We start from the raw sequence: 6,067 nt of genomic DNA, 5'->3' as shown, positions 1-6,067 counted from the left end.
TCTATATAAAAAACTTAAAAAATACATAAATTCATAAAAATACATATATATATATATATATATATATATATATATATATATATATATATATACATTTAAAATACATAAACATCTATATAAAAAACTTAAAAAATACATAAATTCGTATATATATATATATATATATATATATATATATATATATATATACACGTAATACATAAAAATATATAAAATACTTAAAAATACATATAAATACGTAAAAAATATGTTTATACATTTAAAATACATAAATATCTATATAAAAAACTTTTAAAAAAATACATCAATACATAAAACAACAAATTAATATTTAATACATAAAAAATAATACATAAAAATACGTAAAAAATTATGTAAAATGCTTAAAAATACATATAAATACGTAAAAAAAATATGTTTATATATTTAAAATAAATAAAAATACATAAACATATATATAAAAAACTTTAAAAAAATACATAAATAGATAAAAATACATATAAATACGTAATACATAAAAAACATAACACGTAAAAATACATAAACAATATATAAAATACTTAACATACATATAAATATGTAAAAAAAATATGTTTATACATTTAAAATACATAAAAATATATAGACATGTACATATAAAAACATAAAAAATACGTAAATACATAAAAATACATATAAATACATAAAAAATATGTTTATACATTATATACAAAGTTTGACGAAATCTACAGAAAAGTCGCATTATTTTACAAAAAATTAACGATTTAGTCTCAATACCTGTTGAACATGTCAAAAATAGCTAAAATAAATAAATTAGTTGTTTTTTTTGTTTTTCTATTCTAAAAGTTAAATAACTAGGACTATTCTGTTCAATTTTTTTAGGACTTTATTAAAAATTTTCCTAAATATTGAAACTTTTCTAAAAATTTTCCAACTTTTATATTCATTTTCATATAATCAAACAACTGAAATAGATTCATTATTCTTACACAAATGCACGTTAGACGTGAAGACCTATTATATGACATGTTTATGTGTTATGTTTTGCACATATTGCTTTGTTTTTTGTTATCATATAGTTTTAGCATTATTCTCATTCCTCTTTTTGTATGTGATTCATTTAAGAGATGTTGTTCATTTGTTACCAGATACTTTATTTCCTTTTACTAAAAAAGTTTAAGTGTTGTTGCTACGTGGATGCCCAGATGCATGTGTGGCTACCCGTATACGAGCTTCTTTCAATGAGCATTCCTGGAAACACGCTGCATGTAGTTGACAAAACTAGGTTAGAAAGCCATACCGAGGGTGAGCCCCTGATATTGCTCTCTGGTGCCTAAGTTAGAAGTCATATTTGGGGCATGGACATTGGATTTGCTAGAACTGCGAAGAGTTAGGGATTACCTCCTTTAGGTTGGACGAGACCTTTCTTTATAGTCGAGGTTTGGACCAGTTCATGGTTCCTTCTTTTGGGTTTTGCTTTGGTCCTTAGGTCTTAAGGGTAAAGCTCCTTTTTATTAAAATAGTCTTGCCTTTTCTGTGTTTCTTGGGGATTCTTCATAAGGTGTATACGGGAGTAGGGTGATTCCCGTCCTACGTGCTCGGTATCATTCCTGTATTTGTGGCTATTTTACCAGGCCGGGTGCATTGGCTGGCCTAGTGCTATGTGGGCTGAAGCCCATATCTCATTAATCCCCAAACCTAATTATTATAAAGTATCGATGGTTTATAATAATTGGGATGAAATGGTTATTGCCTTTCCGATTCTTTCGAGTTTAGTGATTGCATGTTGTCTTGTCTAATGCGCCTAGATCTTCGTGGGGTCTATAGGCACTTGAGCATTTTTTTGTAGCAGTTGGCTTTCCCGCTTCTCTTCTCATAAATGCTTGTCATATCTTTGATAATTTTTTGATTCTTCCTTCCTTTATTTCCTTATTATCTTTCTTTTTTCTCCTTCTTGAAACATCGTTTGTTTTGTAAGAGAATGTCTCACGTAGTTATGCCCGTCGTTCATTCTGCCATTAATCTCGAACGCCTTGAATAGGTTTCTGCCAAGTATCATCTTGTTGATGGAGACGGTGTTGCTCTTCCTGGTCCAGATGCAGTAATCGATCGTCCTCCTTTGGGTAAAGTTGGTTTCTATCTCTACTATTTGGAGGGTGGTCTTCATGTGCCTCCCTCTCCGTTCTTTGGGTCGATTATTGAAGCGTATAAGATTCATACTTGTCAATTAAAACCTAATTCGATTTCGAAGGTTATCTGCTTTGAGTTGCTCTGTCATGACTCTTTGGTTGTACCCACTATTGTTTTGTTCCAGGACTTTTTCGTATTTGTAGTAATGGGGCCTGGTATTATTTTCGGTCTAGGGGATGGAGTTTTATCGAGGGTCTTCCTGATTCCTTAAAAATTTGGAAAACTGAGTTCGTCTGGTTGAATGCTTCTTGTTTCCCTTATCGGAATGAATTTCATCTTCATGGTATGATTGATGATCAAAAGTCTAACATGACTAGTGATTTAGGTCAAGATATAGATAAGATTCTCGTTTCAATGTGATGATGAAGAAATTTCTTGAAGCCGTGTTAGGACAGGTTGGCATGAGTCCGTATTGGTTGCGCCTTGGCATTGTTCCCACTTTGTTCGTCCATTGTCCAAGTATTTTTCTTTTACAAATATTCCTCCCTCTTGCTTTCCCTATACGTACTCACCTTATGTTGGTTTTGTTTAGATGGGGATTGATTACAAGTCCTTTTGTCTGATTGTGTGGAGGGTAAGATTGTGGCGCTCGATCTTGGCTCTGATGACTTGGACCTTCCTCTTATTTATGATAGTTTTACTTATAATGGTAGTACTGGTAGTAATACGCAAGAGGAGGAGGAGGAAGGGGATTCTAAATTGTCAGTTAAGTTTCATGACTCCTATGATGATACGACTAGTGGTCGTACTCCACCTTCTTCGACTGGTCATGTGGTTGTTTCTAACGATGATAATGGTGATAAGAGTGGTGAGAAATCGTTAGTTCCTCGTAAGAGAGGGAATGATCCTTTGCCTCGGCTGCTTTAGTGGATGTTCTTGCTCATGGTGAAGGGAGTAGTGGTAGAGTTCTCAAGAGGTCCTATTCCCTGGATCATGGGGCTTTCTCTTCATTTGCTAGTAGCCTTGGTGTGGGCCGTCCTGCAACATATATTACTTAATTGAACGCGAACAACCCTCCTCATGATGCTAATGTTCCTCATTCGTCCTGTCCTATTTATGTTCCGTCTTGGGAATATAGAGGAGAGCAAAGTTTAATGGAGCCCAATGTTGATGTTTCCTTTTTTGAAACTTTTGCTTCCCCTAACACTCGTTCGAATATCATCCAAGGTCGTAGAGAGAATATCCGAGATATGTTCAATATTAAACTTGTTGAGAACATGGTTTTAGGCCAGGAAGTTATGTCATGGCTCGATGAAAATGAGACCTTGCATCTAGAAAACCGTGGCCTTCGTGATGAATTTAAAAAGATATCTGAACTTGTAAAACCGTTTGTGGTTCTTTCTGGTGGTGTTTTGTATTGTCCCAAAAATTAATATGTAAAATTTTTATTTTTAAACTAACAAAAACATCATTCATTCATTCCAAAATCATTATTGGGTCTATTTCACCCCATATAGCTAAGCATACAATCATATCAGCAAGATTCACAAAGACAACAAGCACATACATGCATATCAAAAAGTGTCACAGAGACAACTATCATCCTACAAACGTAATGATGCGTATTTGGACCTCAACACGACTCTTGCAACGGAACAAAGAACACTTGAATCAAAAGACAAGAACAAGTAACAAAAAGGATAGATTTGAAGTCCAAAATAGACCTATAGTTTGAATCTTCGGTGAAAACAAACCAAGTCCTATTGGTTTGAGTTCGATATTAAAACTAGGAGACGCGTCCCAACCAAGACCAGATTTGAATCATGCGTAACAATTCGATAAGATGAACACAAGTTCAAATGTTTTTATATTTCACTCAACTCTCTTACAAATGATTACCAAATTGCTATATATAGCCTTACAAAGAAATGTAATAAGAAAATCAAAATACACTAAATAACTATTTCAATCAACAACTTATTTAAAATATTAAAGATTTATTAATAGAACTAAAGAAAAACGGCTTCAGTAATGACTTTTCAGCTTTCGATGCGTGACCCTTTCCGAGACGACTTTTGAACTTCCAGTACGGCTTCTCTACTCAAAGGCCCATGTCACCAAATAGAATTTGTGTTCGCAATAGATTCCTCGCCCCATAGTCGGTTCGCAACGAAAGTGCAACGGTTCTTGACGCTCAAAGATTTACGACTGGTTGCGATCGATCGCAGCCGTTTGTATCCATTCGCAACGGTTGTTTGCATCCATCCAACTATTCGCTTCTAACATACCATTCAAATTCAACCCATTCACACCCATTATACCATTCACATCCACTGTAGCATTAGCATCCAACTTATCATTTGCATTCACTGTTACATTCACATCCAACTTAGTCCACTCGTCATTTTCACTGCTTTCCACTTTCGCATCAATCCCTCCCACTTGAAAAGTAATTGACCTCAATTCAGCAAGGACTTCAAAAAGTTGTTCTTTCATTTGAACCTTCCATTTCACGCTCGTCTTTTCTCTCAAATGAAGGATATCTCAAATCACCACCCTTATTAAAATTAACATCTTCTCTCCATACAAAAATAATATTCTGACTTAAGCTCTTAGAGACAATAAACAAAACTTGAACTTTCAAAAACAAATATTTCTTCTTCTCACCATAGAGTTCACTAATGGCTTCAAACACCGTTTCTAAATGTTCATCCTCACCTCGACCATACACCAAAATATCGTCCAAATATTTCATCATGAACCTGTTCAAAAATAATTTAATACTTGTGAAAAGTGCAAATTATAAACATAACGAGCATCTTCATGAGATTTGGCATTGTACAATAGGTTTATCCCATGATTCTTGAAGTTGAAAAGATAAAAGAATTATAACGTATGAACAACAACCAGACGTTTTCCATCCACTCCAAGCAATTTTGTATCTATCCAATTGCAATGATAGTGACTTCTCTCTGATTGCAATGTCACATCTGACTAAATTGCATTTATACAGCTTACGCGATCGCAATGACACATCCAATCACAACAATGTATCCAGTGACAACGATAGTGAGTTTCTCCAGATCGCAACAATGCACTTATTCCACTAGCATCAACACAATTGATATGATCGCAATGACACCACCATTCGCAATGTGGCTCCTTCTCTGATCGCAACGATGTGAACTTTTTATCCAATAATTTTCTCCTCCACAAACACCTGTTCTTCTTCAAATGACTCAGATAACTTGTTGATCATGCCTTCCACTTATGGATCAAAAACCACTTTCTTATACCACCATTAGGACTCTACAAAACAACCTTGTCTTCATTTAAAGGATTAACATCATGCATTCGAAAGAATGTACCATGATTCATATTAGTAATTTTATAATCATCACGTCCCATCATCAAAGCTTCCCAATTCTAGTACACCAAAAGAATATAAGCCTGAACATCAAAATCTCCTTCACATACAAATACTTAGGACTTAGAACAACATATGGACTAGAACTTTCGCAATCAACACCCATATTCAAGGATTCACCAACTAGATTTCGCAACTCCTTGGTCTCCTCTGGATCGCAATGACATGCAACCTCATCAGACAGATTCGCATCTTGGCACTCCATGGGCAAACTCGCCTTTGGGTCTTCTTCCCATACCATCTGTTCCACTTTCGTATCCTTCGGACCAACAACCAGATCCTCAGATTCTTCAGCAAATGTTTCTTTAATTTTGTTTTCAGCCACAAAATTAATTTCTTCCATGACTTCTTCTTTCCTATCGGCATCATCATCATCATCAGCAACATACTTTGAAACCTCATCTTCTTCTTTTGTTTCGGCAGTGGAGATGAAGATGTTCTTATCCACTTTGTCGTCTTCGCAAACCTTAATCACAACATATTCTTCCCACATAATAGATCCCTCAAGCA

This window comes from Lactuca virosa, chromosome 3 (genome assembly GCF_052849685.1).
Source record: "Lactuca virosa cultivar CGN04683 chromosome 3, Lactuca_virosa_CGN04683_v6, whole genome shotgun sequence".
NCBI lineage: Eukaryota > Viridiplantae > Streptophyta > Magnoliopsida > Asterales > Asteraceae > Lactuca > Lactuca virosa.
Note: the sequence above shows the minus strand (reverse complement) of the source record.